We start from the raw sequence: 15,815 nt of genomic DNA, 5'->3' as shown, positions 1-15,815 counted from the left end.
GTGAAAGAAAGAAGAAAAGAAGAAAAAACCCGGACCGGGCCGCCTGGCCACCCTTTGTGCGGGTGTCCGCTCCCCAGGCTCCGAAAGCCTTGCCAGCCCTTGTGATCGGGTGGCACCGCCCACCAGGCGTGTGAAAGAAAGAAGAAAAGAAGAAAAAACCCGGACCGGGCCGCCTGGCCACCCTTTGTGCGGGTGTCCGCTCCCCAGGCTCCGAAAGCCTTGCCAGCCCTTGTGATCGGGTGGCACCGCCCACCAGGCGTGTGAAAGAAAGAAGAAAAGAAGAAAAAACCCGGACCGGGCCGCCTGGCCACCCTTTGTGCGGGTGTCCGCTCCCCAGGCTCCGAAAGCCTTGCCAGCCCTTGTGATCGGGTGGCACCGCCCACCAGGCGTGTGAAAGAAAGAAGAAAAGAAGAAAAAACCCGGACCGGGCCGCCTGGCCACCCTTTGTGCGGGTGTCCGCTCCCCAGGCTCCGAAAGCCTTGCCAGCCCTTGTGATCGGGTGGCACCGCCCACCAGGCGTGTGAAAGAAAGAAGAAAAGAAGAAAAAACCCGGACCGGGCCGCCTGGCCACCCTTTGTGCGGGTGTCCGCTCCCCAGGCTCCGAAAGCCTTGCCAGCCCTTGTGATCGGGTGGCACCGCCCACCAGGCGTGTGAAAGAAAGAAGAAAAGAAGAAAAAACCCGGTCCGGGCCGCCTGGCCACCCTTTGTGCGGGTGTCCGCTCCCCAGGCTCCGAAAGCCTTGCCAGCCCTTGTGATCGGGTGGCACCGCCCACCAGGCGTGTGAAAGAAAGAAGAAAAGAAGAAAAAACCCGGACCGGGCCGCCTGGCCACCCTTTGTGCGGGTGTCCGCTCCCCAGGCTCCGAAAGCCTTGCCAGCCCTTGTGATCGGGTGGCACCGCCCACCAGGCGTGTGAAAGAAAGAAGAAAAGAAGAAAAAACCCGGACCGGGCCGCCTGGCCACCCTTTGTGCGGGTGTCCGCTCCCCAGGCTCCGAAAGCCTTGCCAGCCCTTGTGATCGGGTGGCACCGCCCACCAGGCGTGTGAAAGAAAGAAGAAAAGAAGAAAAAACCCGGACCGGGCCGCCTGGCCACCCTTTGTGCGGGTGTCCGCTCCCCAGGCTCCGAAAGCCTTGCCAGCCCTTGTGATCGGGTGGCACCGCCCACCAGGCGTGTGAAAGAAAGAAGAAAAGAAGAAAAAACCCGGACCGGGCCGCCTGGCCACCCTTTGTGCGGGTGTCCGCTCCCCAGGCTCCGAAAGCCTTGCCAGCCCTTGTGATCGGGTGGCACCGCCCACCAGGCGTGTGAAAGAAAGAAGAAAAGAAGAAAAAACCCGGACCGGGCCGCCTGGCCACCCTTTGTGCGGGTGTCCGCTCCCCAGGCTCCGAAAGCCTTGCCAGCCCTTGTGATCGGGTGGCACCGCCCACCAGGCGTGTGAAAGAAAGAAGAAAAGAAGAAAAAACCCGGACCGGGCCGCCTGGCCACCCTTTGTGCGGGTGTCCGCTCCCCAGGCTCCGAAAGCCTTGCCAGCCCTTGTGATCGGGTGGCACCGCCCACCAGGCGTGTGAAAGAAAGAAGAAAAGAAGAAAAAACCCGGACCGGGCCGCCTGGCCACCCTTTGTGCGGGTGTCCGCTCCCCAGGCTCCGAAAGCCTTGCCAGCCCTTGTGATCGGGTGGCACCGCCCACCAGGCGTGTGAAAGAAAGAAGAAAAGAAGAAAAAACCCGGACCGGGCCGCCTGGCCACCCTTTGTGCGGGTGTCCGCTCCCCAGGCTCCGAAAGCCTTGCCAGCCCTTGTGATCGGGTGGCACCGCCCACCAGGCGTGTGAAAGAAAGAAGAAAAGAAGAAAAAACCCGGACCGGGCCGCCTGGCCACCCTTTGTGCGGGTGTCCGCTCCCCAGGCTCCGAAAGCCTTGCCAGCCCTTGTGATCGGGTGGCACCGCCCACCAGGCGTGTGAAAGAAAGAAGAAAAGAAGAAAAAACCCGGACCGGGCCGCCTGGCCACCCTTTGTGCGGGTGTCCGCTCCCCAGGCTCCGAAAGCCTTGCCAGCCCTTGTGATCGGGTGGCACCGCCCACCAGGCGTGTGAAAGAAAGAAGAAAAGAAGAAAAAACCCGGACCGGGCCGCCTGGCCACCCTTTGTGCGGGTGTCCGCTCCCCAGGCTCCGAAAGCCTTGCCAGCCCTTGTGATCGGGTGGCACCGCCCACCAGGCGTGTGAAAGAAAGAAGAAAAGAAGAAAAAACCCGGACCGGGCCGCCTGGCCACCCTTTGTGCGGGTGTCCGCTCCCCAGGCTCCGAAAGCCTTGCCAGCCCTTGTGATCGGGTGGCACCGCCCACCAGGCGTGTGAAAGAAAGAAGAAAAGAAGAAAAAACCCGGACCGGGCCGCCTGGCCACCCTTTGTGCGGGTGTCCGCTCCGCAGGCTCCGAAAGCCTTGCCAGCCCTTGTGATCGGGTGGCACCGCCCACCAGGCGTGTGAAAGAAAGAAGAAAAGAAGAAAAAACCCGGACCGGGCCGCCTGGCCACCCTTTGTGCGGGTGTCCGCTCCCCAGGCTCCGAAAGCCTTGCCAGCCCTTGTGATCGGGTGGCACCGCCCACCAGGCGTGTGAAAGAAAGAAGAAAAGAAGAAAAAACCCGGACCGGGCCGCCTGGCCACCCTTTGTGCGGGTGTCCGCTCCCCAGGCTCCGAAAGCCTTGCCAGCCCTTGTGATCGGGTGGCACCGCCCACCAGGCGTGTGAAAGAAAGAAGAAAAGAAGAAAAAACCCGGACCGGGCCGCCTGGCCACCCTTTGTGCGGGTGTCCGCTCCCCAGGCTCCGAAAGCCTTGCCAGCCCTTGTGATCGGGTGGCACCGCCCACCAGGCGTGTGAAAGAAAGAAGAAAAGAAGAAAAAACCCGGACCGGGCCGCCTGGCCACCCTTTGTGCGGGTGTCCGCTCCCCAGGCTCCGAAAGCCTTGCCAGCCCTTGTGATCGGGTGGCACCGCCCACCAGGCGTGTGAAAGAAAGAAGAAAAGAAGAAAAAACCCGGACCGGGCCGCCTGGCCACCCTTTGTGCGGGTGTCCGCTCCCCAGGCTCCGAAAGCCTTGCCAGCCCTTGTGATCGGGTGGCACCGCCCACCAGGCGTGTGAAAGAAAGAAGAAAAGAAGAAAAAACCCGGACCGGGCCGCCTGGCCACCCTTTGTGCGGGTGTCCGCTCCCCAGGCTCCGAAAGCCTTGCCAGCCCTTGTGATCGGGTGGCACCGCCCACCAGGCGTGTGAAAGAAAGAAGAAAAGAAGAAAAAACCCGGACCGGGCCGCCTGGCCACCCTTTGTGCGGGTGTCCGCTCCCCAGGCTCCGAAAGCCTTGCCAGCCCTTGTGATCGGGTGGCACCGCCCACCAGGCGTGTGAAAGAAAGAAGAAAAGAAGAAAAAACCCGGACCGGGCCGCCTGGCCACCCTTTGTGCGGGTGTCCGCTCCGCAGGCTCCGAAAGCCTTGCCAGCCCTTGTGATCGGGTGGCACCGCCCACCAGGCGTGTGAAAGAAAGAAGAAAAGAAGAAAAAACCCGGACCGGGCCGCCTGGCCACCCTTTGTGCGGGTGTCCGCTCCCCAGGCTCCGAAAGCCTTGCCAGCCCTTGTGATCGGGTGGCACCGCCCACCAGGCGTGTGAAAGAAAGAAGAAAAGAAGAAAAAACCCGGACCGGGCCGCCTGGCCACCCTTTGTGCGGGTGTCCGCTCCCCAGGCTCCGAAAGCCTTGCCAGCCCTTGTGATCGGGTGGCACCGCCCACCAGGCGTGTGAAAGAAAGAAGAAAAGAAGAAAAAACCCGGACCGGGCCGCCTGGCCACCCTTTGTGCGGGTGTCCGCTCCCCAGGCTCCGAAAGCCTTGCCAGCCCTTGTGATCGGGTGGCACCGCCCACCAGGCGTGTGAAAGAAAGAAGAAAAGAAGAAAAAACCCGGACCGGGCCGCCTGGCCACCCTTTGTGCGGGTGTCCGCTCCCCAGGCTCCGAAAGCCTTGCCAGCCCTTGTGATCGGGTGGCACCGCCCACCAGGCGTGTGAAAGAAAGAAGAAAAGAAGAAAAAACCCGGACCGGGCCGCCTGGCCACCCTTTGTGCGGGTGTCCGCTCCCCAGGCTCCGAAAGCCTTGCCAGCCCTTGTGATCGGGTGGCACCGCCCACCAGGCGTGTGAAAGAAAGAAGAAAAGAAGAAAAAACCCGGACCGGGCCGCCTGGCCACCCTTTGTGCGGGTGTCCGCTCCCCAGGCTCCGAAAGCCTTGCCAGCCCTTGTGATCGGGTGGCACCGCCCACCAGGCGTGTGAAAGAAAGAAGAAAAGAAGAAAAAACCCGGACCGGGCCGCCTGGCCACCCTTTGTGCGGGTGTCCGCTCCCCAGGCTCCGAAAGCCTTGCCAGCCCTTGTGATCGGGTGGCACCGCCCACCAGGCGTGTGAAAGAAAGAAGAAAAGAAGAAAAAACCCGGACCGGGCCGCCTGGCCACCCTTTGTGCGGGTGTCCGCTCCCCAGGCTCCGAAAGCCTTGCCAGCCCTTGTGATCGGGTGGCACCGCCCACCAGGCGTGTGAAAGAAAGAAGAAAAGAAGAAAAAACCCGGACCGGGCCGCCTGGCCACCCTTTGTGCGGGTGTCCGCTCCCCAGGCTCCGAAAGCCTTGCCAGCCCTTGTGATCGGGTGGCACCGCCCACCAGGCGTGTGAAAGAAAGAAGAAAAGAAGAAAAAACCCGGACCGGGCCGCCTGGCCACCCTTTGTGCGGGTGTCCGCTCCCCAGGCTCCGAAAGCCTTGCCAGCCCTTGTGATCGGGTGGCACCGCCCACCAGGCGTGTGAAAGAAAGAAGAAAAGAAGAAAAAACCCGGACCGGGCCGCCTGGCCACCCTTTGTGCGGGTGTCCGCTCCCCAGGCTCCGAAAGCCTTGCCAGCCCTTGTGATCGGGTGGCACCGCCCACCAGGCGTGTGAAAGAAAGAAGAAAAGAAGAAAAAACCCGGACCGGGCCGCCTGGCCACCCTTTGTGCGGGTGTCCGCTCCCCAGGCTCCGAAAGCCTTGCCAGCCCTTGTGATCGGGTGGCACCGCCCACCAGGCGTGTGAAAGAAAGAAGAAAAGAAGAAAAAACCCGGACCGGGCCGCCTGGCCACCCTTTGTGCGGGTGTCCGCTCCCCAGGCTCCGAAAGCCTTGCCAGCCCTTGTGATCGGGTGGCACCGCCCACCAGGCGTGTGAAAGACAGAAGAAAAGAAGAAAAAACCCGGACCGGGCCGCCTGGCCACCCTTTGTGCGGGTGTCCGCTCCCCAGGCTCCGAAAGCCTTGCCAGCCCTTGTGATCGGGTGGCACCGCCCACCAGGCGTGTGAAAGAAAGAAGAAAAGAAGAAAAAACCCGGACCGGGCCGCCTGGCCACCCTTTCTGCGGGTGTCCGCTCCGCAGGCTCCGAAAGCCTTGCCAGCCCTTGTGATCGGGTGGCACCGCCCACCAGGCGTGTGAAAGAAAGAAGAAAAGAAGAAAAAACCCGGTCCGGGCAGCCTGGCCACCCTTTCTGCGGGTGTCCGCTCCCCAGGCTCCGAAAGCCTTGCCAGCCCTTGTGATCGGGTGGCACCGCCCACCAGGCGTGTGAAAGAAAGAAGAAAAGAAGAAAAAACCCGGACCGGGCCGCCTGGCCACCCTTTGTGCGGGTGTCCGCTCCCCAGGCTCCGAAAGCCTTGCCAGCCCTTGTGATCGGGTGGCACCGCCCACCAGGCGTGTGAAAGAAAGAAGAAAAGAAGAAAAAACCCGGACCGGGCCGCCTGGCCACCCTTTGTGCGGGTGTCCGCTCCCCAGGCTCCGAAAGCCTTGCCAGCCCTTGTGATCGGGTGGCACCGCCCACCAGGCGTGTGAAAGAAAGAAGAAAAGAAGAAAAAACCCGGACCGGGCCGCCTGGCCACCCTTTGTGCGGGTGTCCGCTCCCCAGGCTCCGAAAGCCTTGCCAGCCCTTGTGATCGGGTGGCACCGCCCACCAGGCGTGTGAAAGACAGAAGAAAAGAAGAAAAAACCCGGACCGGGCCGCCTGGCCACCCTTTGTGCGGGTGTCCGCTCCCCAGGCTCCGAAAGCCTTGCCAGCCCTTGTGATCGGGTGGCACCGCCCACCAGGCGTGTGAAAGAAAGAAGAAAAGAAGAAAAAACCCGGACCGGGCCGCCTGGCCACCCTTTCTGCGGGTGTCCGCTCCGCAGGCTCCGAAAGCCTTGCCAGCCCTTGTGATCGGGTGGCACCGCCCACCAGGCGTGTGAAAGAAAGAAGAAAAGAAGAAAAAACCCGGTCCGGGCAGCCTGGCCACCCTTTCTGCGGGTGTCCGCTCCCCAGGCTCCGAAAGCCTTGCCAGCCCTTGTGATCGGGTGGCACCGCCCACCAGGCGTGTGAAAGAAAGAAGAAAAGAAGAAAAAACCCGGACCGGGCCGCCTGGCCACCCTTTGTGCGGGTGTCCGCTCCCCAGGCTCCGAAAGCCTTGCCAGCCCTTGTGATCGGGTGGCACCGCCCACCAGGCGTGTGAAAGAAAGAAGAAAAGAAGAAAAAACCCGGACCGGGCCGCCTGGCCACCCTTTGTGCGGGTGTCCGCTCCCCAGGCTCCGAAAGCCTTGCTAGCCCTTGTGATCGGGTGGCACCGCCCACCAGGCGTGTGAAAGAAAGAAGAAAAGAAGAAAAAACCCGGACCGGGCCGCCTGGCCACCCTTTGTGCGGGTGTCCGCTCCCCAGGCTCCGAAAGCCTTGCCAGCCCTTGTGATCGGGTGGCACCGCCCACCAGGCGTGTGAAAGAAAGAAGAAAAGAAGAAAAAACCCGGACCGGGCCGCCTGGCCACCCTTTGTGCGGGTGTCCGCTCCCCAGGCTCCGAAAGCCTTGCCAGCCCTTGTGATCGGGTGGCACCGCCCACCAGGCGTGTGAAAGACAGAAGAAAAGAAGAAAAAACCCGGACCGGGCCGCCTGGCCACCCTTTGTGCGGGTGTCCGCTCCCCAGGCTCCGAAAGCCTTGCCAGCCCTTGTGATCGGGTGGCACCGCCCACCAGGCGTGTGAAAGAAAGAAGAAAAGAAGAAAAAACCCGGACCGGGCCGCCTGGCCACCCTTTGTGCGGGTGTCCGCTCCCCAGGCTCCGAAAGCCTTGCCAGCCCTTGTGATCGGGTGGCACCGCCCACCAGGCGTGTGAAAGAAAGAAGAAAAGAAGAAAAAACCCGGTCCGGGCAGCCTGGCCACCCTTTCTGCGGGTGTCCGCTCCCCAGGCTCCGAATGCCTTGCCAGCCCTTGTGATCGGGTGGCACCGCCCACCAGGCGTGTGAAAGAAAGAAGAAAAGAAGAAAAAACCCGGACCGGGCCGCCTGGCCACCCTTTGTGCGGGTGTCCGCTCCCCAGGCTCCGAAAGCCTTGCCAGCCCTTGTGATCGGGTGGCACCACCCACCAGGCGTGTGAAAGAAAGAAGAAAAGAAGAAAAAACCCGGACCGGGCCGCCTGGCCACCCTTTGTGCGGGTGTCCGCTCCCCAGGCTCCGAAAGCCTTGCCAGCCCTTGTGATCGGGTGGCACCGCCCACCAGGCGTGTGAAAGAAAGAAGAAAAGAAGAAAAAACCCGGACCGGGCCGCCTGGCCACCCTTTGTGCGGGTGTCCGCTCCCCAGGCTCCGAAAGCCTTGCCAGCCCTTGTGATCGGGTGGCACCGCCCACCAGGCGTGTGAAAGAAAGAAGAAAAGAAGAAAAAACCCGGACCGGGCCGCCTGGCCACCCTTTGTGCGGGTGTCCGCTCCGCAGGCTCCGAAAGCCTTGCCAGCCCTTGTGATCGGGTGGCACCGCCCACCAGGCGTGTGAAAGAAAGAAGAAAAGAAGAAAAAACCCGGACCGGGCCGCCTGGCCACCCTTTGTGCGGGTGTCCGCTCCCCAGGCTCCGAAAGCCTTGCCAGCCCTTGTGATCGGGTGGCACCGCCCACCAGGCGTGTGAAAGAAAGAAGAAAAGAAGAAAAAACCCGGACCGGGCCGCCTGGCCACCCTTTGTGCGGGTGTCCGCTCCCCAGGCTCCGAAAGCCTTGCCAGCCCTTGTGATCGGGTGGCACCGCCCACCAGGCGTGTGAAAGAAAGAAGAAAAGAAGAAAAAACCCGGACCGGGCCGCCTGGCCACCCTTTGTGCGGGTGTCCGCTCCCCAGGCTCCGAAAGCCTTGCCAGCCCTTGTGATCGGGTGGCACCGCCCACCAGGCGTGTGAAAGAAAGAAGAAAAGAAGAAAAAACCCGGACCGGGCCGCCTGGCCACCCTTTGTGCGGGTGTCCGCTCCCCAGGCTCCGAAAGCCTTGCCAGCCCTTGTGATCGGGTGGCACCGCCCACCAGGCGTGTGAAAGAAAGAAGAAAAGAAGAAAAAACCCGGTCCGGGCCGCCTGGCCACCCTTTCTGCGGGTGTCCGCTCCCCAGGCTCTGAAAGCCTTGCCAGCCCTTGTGATCGGGTGGCACCGCCCACCAGGCGTGTGAAAGAAAGAAGAAAAGAAGAAAAAACCCGGACCGGGCCGCCTGGCCACCCTTTGTGCGGGTGTCCGCTCCCCAGGCTCCGAAAGCCTTGCCAGCCCTTGTGATCGGGTGGCACCGCCCACCAGGCGTGTGAAAGAAAGAAGAAAAGAAGAAAAAACCCGGACCGGGCCGCCTGGCCACCCTTTGTGCGGGTGTCCGCTCCCCAGGCTCCGAAAGCCTTGCCAGCCCTTGTGATCGGGTGGCACCGCCCACCAGGCGTGTGAAAGAAAGAAGAAAAGAAGAAAAAACCCGGACCGGGCCGCCTGGCCACCCTTTGTGCGGGTGTCCGCTCCCCAGGCTCCGAAAGCCTTGCCAGCCCTTGTGATCGGGTGGCACCGCCCACCAGGCGTGTGAAAGAAAGAAGAAAAGAAGAAAAAACCCGGACCGGGCCGCCTGGCCACCCTTTGTGCGGGTGTCCGCTCCCCAGGCTCCGAAAGCCTTGCCAGCCCTTGTGATCGGGTGGCACCGCCCACCAGGCGTGTGAAAGAAAGAAGAAAAGAAGAAAAAACCCGGACCGGGCCGCCTGGCCACCCTTTGTGCGGGTGTCCGCTCCCCAGGCTCCGAAAGCCTTGCCAGCCCTTGTGATCGGGTGGCACCGCCCACCAGGCGTGTGAAAGAAAGAAGAAAAGAAGAAAAAACCCGGACCGGGCCGCCTGGCCACCCTTTGTGCGGGTGTCCGCTCCCCAGGCTCCGAAAGCCTTGCCAGCCCTTGTGATCGGGTGGCACCGCCCACCAGGCGTGTGAAAGAAAGAAGAAAAGAAGAAAAAACCCGGACCGGGGCGCCTGGCCACCCTTTGTGCGGGTGTCCGCTCCCCAGGCTCCGAAAGCCTTGCCAGCCCTTGTGATCGGGTGGCACCGCCCACCAGGCGTGTGAAAGAAAGAAGAAAAGAAGAAAAAACCCGGACCGGGCCGCCTGGCCACCCTTTGTGCGGGTGTCCGCTCCCCAGGCTCCGAAAGCCTTGCCAGCCCTTGTGATCGGGTGGCACCGCCCACCAGGCGTGTGAAAGAAAGAAGAAAAGAAGAAAAAACCCGGACCGGGCCGCCTGGCCACCCTTTGTGCGGGTGTCCGCTCCCCAGGCTCCGAAAGCCTTGCCAGCCCTTGTGATCGGGTGGCACCGCCCACCAGGCGTGTGAAAGAAAGAAGAAAAGAAGAAAAAACCCGGACCGGGCCGCCTGGCCACCCTTTGTGCGGGTGTCCGCTCCGCAGGCTCCGAAAGCCTTGCCAGCCCTTGTGATCGGGTGGCACCGCCCACCAGGCGTGTGAAAGAAAGAAGAAAAGAAGAAAAAACCCGGACCGGGCCGCCTGGCCACCCTTTGTGCGGGTGTCCGCTCCCCAGGCTCCGAAAGCCTTGCCAGCCCTTGTGATCGGGTGGCACCGCCCACCAGGCGTGTGAAAGAAAGAAGAAAAGAAGAAAAAACCCGGACCGGGCCGCCTGGCCACCCTTTGTGCGGGTGTCCGCTCCCCAGGCTCCGAAAGCCTTGCCAGCCCTTGTGATCGGGTGGCACCGCCCACCAGGCGTGTGAAAGAAAGAAGAAAAGAAGAAAAAACCCGGACCGGGCCGCCTGGCCACCCTTTGTGCGGGTGTCCGCTCCCCAGGCTCCGAAAGCCTTGCCAGCCCTTGTGATCGGGTGGCACCGCCCACCAGGCGTGTGAAAGAAAGAAGAAAAGAAGAAAAAACCCGGACCGGGCCGCCTGGCCACCCTTTGTGCGGGTGTCCGCTCCCCAGGCTCCGAAAGCCTTGCCAGCCCTTGTGATCGGGTGGCACCGCCCACCAGGCGTGTGAAAGAAAGAAGAAAAGAAGAAAAAACCCGGACCGGGCCGCCTGGCCACCCTTTGTGCGGGTGTCCGCTCCCCAGGCTCCGAAAGCCTTGCCAGCCCTTGTGATCGGGTGGCACCGCCCACCAGGCGTGTGAAAGAAAGAAGAAAAGAAGAAAAAACCCGGACCGGGCCGCCTGGCCACCCTTTGTGCGGGTGTCCGCTCCCCAGGCTCCGAAAGCCTTGCCAGCCCTTGTGATCGGGTGGCACCGCCCACCAGGCGTGTGAAAGAAAGAAGAAAAGAAGAAAAAACCCGGACCGGGCCGCCTGGCCACCCTTTGTGCGGGTGTCCGCTCCCCAGGCTCCGAAAGCCTTGCCAGCCCTTGTGATCGGGTGGCACCGCCCACCAGGCGTGTGAAAGAAAGAAGAAAAGAAGAAAAAACCCGGACCGGGCCGCCTGGCCACCCTTTGTGCGGGTGTCCGCTCCCCAGGCTCCGAAAGCCTTGCCAGCCCTTGTGATCGGGTGGCACCGCCCACCAGGCGTGTGAAAGAAAGAAGAAAAGAAGAAAAAACCCGGACCGGGCCGCCTGGCCACCCTTTGTGCGGGTGTCCGCTCCCCAGGCTCCGAAAGCCTTGCCAGCCCTTGTGATCGGGTGGCACCGCCCACCAGGCGTGTGAAAGAAAGAAGAAAAGAAGAAAAAACCCGGACCGGGCCGCCTGGCCACCCTTTGTGCGGGTGTCCGCTCCCCAGGCTCCGAAAGCCTTGCCAGCCCTTGTGATCGGGTGGCACCGCCCACCAGGCGTGTGAAAGAAAGAAGAAAAGAAGAAAAAACCCGGTCCGGGCCGCCTGGCCACCCTTTGTGCGGGTGTCCGCTCCCCAGGCTCCGAAAGCCTTGCCAGCCCTTGTGATCGGGTGGCACCGCCCACCAGGCGTGTGAAAGAAAGAAGAAAAGAAGAAAAAACCCGGACCGGGCCGCCTGGCCACCCTTTGTGCGGGTGTCCGCTCCCCAGGCTCCGAAAGCCTTGCCAGCCCTTGTGATCGGGTGGCACCGCCCACCAGGCGTGTGAAAGAAAGAAGAAAAGAAGAAAAAACCCGGACCGGGCCGCCTGGCCACCCTTTGTGCGGGTGTCCGCTCCCCAGGCTCCGAAAGCCTTGCCAGCCCTTGTGATCGGGTGGCACCGCCCACCAGGCGTGTGAAAGAAAGAAGAAAAGAAGAAAAAACCCGGACCGGGCCGCCTGGCCACCCTTTGTGCGGGTGTCCGCTCCGCAGGCTCCGAAAGCCTTGCCAGCCCTTGTGATCGGGTGGCACCGCCCACCAGGCGTGTGAAAGAAAGAAGAAAAGAAGAAAAAACCCGGACCGGGCCGCCTGGCCACCCTTTGTGCGGGTGTCCGCTCCCCAGGCTCCGAAAGCCTTGCCAGCCCTTGTGATCGGGTGGCACCGCCCACCAGGCGTGTGAAAGAAAGAAGAAAAGAAGAAAAAACCCGGACCGGGCCGCCTGGCCACCCTTTGTGCGGGTGTCCGCTCCCCAGGCTCCGAAAGCCTTGCCAGCCCTTGTGATCGGGTGGCACCGCCCACCAGGCGTGTGAAAGAAAGAAGAAAAGAAGAAAAAACCCGGACCGGGCCGCCTGGCCACCCTTTGTGCGGGTGTCCGCTCCCCAGGCTCCGAAAGCCTTGCCAGCCCTTGTGATCGGGTGGCACCGCCCACCAGGCGTGTGAAAGAAAGAAGAAAAGAAGAAAAAACCCGGACCGGGCCGCCTGGCCACCCTTTGTGCGGGTGTCCGCTCCCCAGGCTCCGAAAGCCTTGCCAGCCCTTGTGATCGGGTGGCACCGCCCACCAGGCGTGTGAAAGAAAGAAGAAAAGAAGAAAAAACCCGGACCGGGCCGCCTGGCCACCCTTTGTGCGGGTGTCCGCTCCCCAGGCTCCGAAAGCCTTGCCAGCCCTTGTGATCGGGTGGCACCGCCCACCAGGCGTGTGAAAGAAAGAAGAAAAGAAGAAAAAACCCGGACCGGGCCGCCTGGCCACCCTTTGTGCGGGTGTCCGCTCCCCAGGCTCCGAAAGCCTTGCCAGCCCTTGTGATCGGGTGGCACCGCCCACCAGGCGTGTGAAAGAAAGAAGAAAAGAAGAAAAAACCCGGACCGGGCCGCCTGGCCACCCTTTGTGCGGGTGTCCGCTCCCCAGGCTCCGAAAGCCTTGCCAGCCCTTGTGATCGGGTGGCACCGCCCACCAGGCGTGTGAAAGAAAGAAGAAAAGAAGAAAAAACCCGGACCGGGCCGCCTGGCCACCCTTTGTGCGGGTGTCCGCTCCCCAGGCTCCGAAAGCCTTGCCAGCCCTTGTGATCGGGTGGCACCGCCCACCAGGCGTGTGAAAGAAAGAAGAAAAGAAGAAAAAACCCGGACCGGGCCGCCTGGCCACCCTTTGTGCGGGTGTCCGCTCCCCAGGCTCCGAAAGCCTTGCCAGCCCTTGTGATCGGGTGGCACCGCCCACCAGGCGTGTGAAAGAAAGAAGAAAAGAAGAAAAAACCCGGACCGGGCCGCCTGGCCACCCTTTGTGCGGGTGTCCGCTCCCCAGGCTCCGAAAGCCTTGCCAGCCCTTGTGATCGGGTGGCACCGCCCACCAGGCGTGTGAAAGAAAGAAGAAAAGAAGAAAAAACCCGGTCCGGGCCGCCTGGCCACCCTTTGTGCGGGTGTCCGCTCCCCAGGCTCCGAAAGCCTTGCCAGCCCTTGTGATCGGGTGGCACCGCCCACCAGGCGTGTGAAAGAAAGAAGAAAAGAAGAAAAAACCCGGACCGGGCCGCCTGGCCACCCTTTGTGCGGGTGTCCGCTCCCCAGGCTCCGAAAGCCTTGCCAGCCCTTGTGATCGGGTGGCACCGCCCACCAGGCGTGTGAAAGAAAGAAGAAAAGAAGAAAAAACCCGGACCGGGCCGCCTGGCCACCCTTTGTGCGGGTGTCCGCTCCCCAGGCTCCGAAAGCCTTGCCAGCCCTTGTGATCGGGTGGCACCGCCCACCAGGCGTGTGAAAGAAAGAAGAAAAGAAGAAAAAACCCGGACCGGGCCGCCTGGCCACCCTTTGTGCGGGTGTCCGCTCCCCAGGCTCCGAAAGCCTTGCCAGCCCTTGTGATCGGGTGGCACCGCCCACCAGGCGTGTGAAAGAAAGAAGAAAAGAAGAAAAAACCCGGACCGGGCCGCCTGGCCACCCTTTGTGCGGGTGTCCGCTCCCCAGGCTCCGAAAGCCTTGCCAGCCCTTGTGATCGGGTGGCACCGCCCACCAGGCGTGTGAAAGAAAGAAGAAAAGAAGAAAAAACCCGGACCGGGCCGCCTGGCCACCCTTTCTGCGGGTGTCCGCTCCGCAGGCTCCGAAAGCCTTGCCAGCCCTTGTGATCGGGTGGCACCGCCCACCAGGCGTGTGAAAGAAAGAAGAAAAGAAGAAAAAACCCGGTCCGGGCAGCCTGGCCACCCTTTCTGCGGGTGTCCGCTCCCCAGGCTCCGAAAGCCTTGCCAGCCCTTGTGATCGGGTGGCACCGCCCACCAGGCGTGTGAAAGAAAGAAGAAAAGAAGAAAAAACCCGGACCGGGCCGCCTGGCCACCCTTTGTGCGGGTGTCCGCTCCCCAGGCTCCGAAAGCCTTGCCAGCCCTTGTGATCGGGTGGCACCGCCCACCAGGCGTGTGAAAGAAAGAAGAAAAGAAGAAAAAACCCGGACCGGGCCGCCTGGCCACCCTTTGTGCGGGTGTCCGCTCCCCAGGCTCCGAAAGCCTTGCTAGCCCTTGTGATCGGGTGGCACCGCCCACCAGGCGTGTGAAAGAAAGAAGAAAAGAAGAAAAAACCCGGACCGGGCCGCCTGGCCACCCTTTGTGCGGGTGTCCGCTCCCCAGGCTCCGAAAGCCTTGCCAGCCCTTGTGATCGGGTGGCACCGCCCACCAGGCGTGTGAAAGAAAGAAGAAAAGAAGAAAAAACCCGGACCGGGCCGCCTGGCCACCCTTTGTGCGGGTGTCCGCTCCCCAGGCTCCGAAAGCCTTGCCAGCCCTTGTGATCGGGTGGCACCGCCCACCAGGCGTGTGAAAGACAGAAGAAAAGAAGAAAAAACCCGGACCGGGCCGCCTGGCCACCCTTTGTGCGGGTGTCCGCTCCCCAGGCTCCGAAAGCCTTGCCAGCCCTTGTGATCGGGTGGCACCGCCCACCAGGCGTGTGAAAGAAAGAAGAAAAGAAGAAAAAACCCGGACCGGGCCGCCTGGCCACCCTTTGTGCGGGTGTCCGCTCCCCAGGCTCCGAAAGCGTTGCCAGCCCTTCTGATCGGGTGGCACCGCCCACCAGGCGTGTGAAAGAAAGAAGAAAAGAAGAAAAAACCCGGTCCGGGCCGCCTGGCCACCCTTTCTGCGGGTGTCCGCTCCCCAGGCTCCGAATGCCTTGCCAGCCCTTGTGATCGGGTGGCACCGCCCACCAGCCGTGTGAAAGAAAGAAGAAAAGAAGAAAAAACCCGGACCGGGCCGCCTGGCCACCCTTTGTGCGGGTGTCCGCTCCCCAGGCTCCGAAAGCCTTGCCAGCCCTTGTGATCGGGTGGCACCGCCCACCAGGCGTGTGAAAGAAAGAAGAAAAGAAGAAAAAACCCGGACCGGGCCGCCTGGCCACCCTTTGTGCGGGTGTCCGCTCCCCAGGCTCCGAAAGCCTTGCTAGCCCTTGTGATCGGGTGGCACCGCCCACCAGGCGTGTGAAAGAAAGAAGAAAAGAAGAAAAAACCCGGACCGGGCCGCCTGGCCACCCTTTGTGCGGGTGTCCGCTCCCCAGGCTCCGAAAGCCTTGCCAGCCCTTGTGATCGGGTGGCACCGCCCACCAGGCGTGTGAAAGAAAGAAGAAAAGAAGAAAAAACCCGGACCGGGCCGCCTGGCCACCCTTTGTGCGGGTGTCCGCTCCCCAGGCTCCGAAAGCCTTGCCAGCCCTTGTGATCGGGTGGCACCGCCCACCAGGCGTGTGAAAGAAAGAAGAAAAGAAGAAAAAACCCGGACCGGGCCGCCTGGCCACCCTTTGTGCGGGTGTCCGCTCCGCAGGCTCCGAAAGCCTTGCCAGCCCTTGTGATCGGGTGGCACCGCCCACCAGGCGTGTGAAAGAAAGAAGAAAAGAAGAAAAAACCCGGACCGGGCCGCCTGGCCACCCTTTGTGCGGGTGTCCGCTCCCCAGGCTCCGAAAGCCTTGCCAGCCCTTGTGATCGGGTGGCACCGCCCACCAGGCGTGTGAAAGAAAGAAGAAAAGAAGAAAAAACCCGGACCGGGCCGCCTGGCCACCCTTTGTGCGGGTGTCCGCTCCCCAGGCTCCGAAAGCCTTGCCAGCCCTTGTGATCGGGTGGCACCGCCCACCAGGCGTGTGAAAGAAAGAAGAAAAGAAGAAAAAACCCGGACCGGGCCGCCTGGCCACCCTTTGTGCGGGTGTCCGCTCCCCAGGCTCCGAAAGCCTTGCCAGCCCTTGTGATCGGGTGGCACCGCCCACCAGGCGTGTGAAAGAAAGAAGAAAAGAAGAAAAAACCCGGACCGGGCCGCCTGGCCACCCTTTGTGCGGGTGTCCGCTCCCCAGGCTCCGAA

This window comes from Rhamphochromis longiceps, linkage group LG4 (genome assembly GCF_057381845.1).
Source record: "Rhamphochromis longiceps isolate RC_006_pf linkage group LG4, R_longiceps_female_GT1.1, whole genome shotgun sequence".
NCBI classification, from domain to species: domain Eukaryota; kingdom Metazoa; phylum Chordata; class Actinopteri; order Cichliformes; family Cichlidae; genus Rhamphochromis; species Rhamphochromis longiceps.
Note: the sequence above shows the minus strand (reverse complement) of the source record.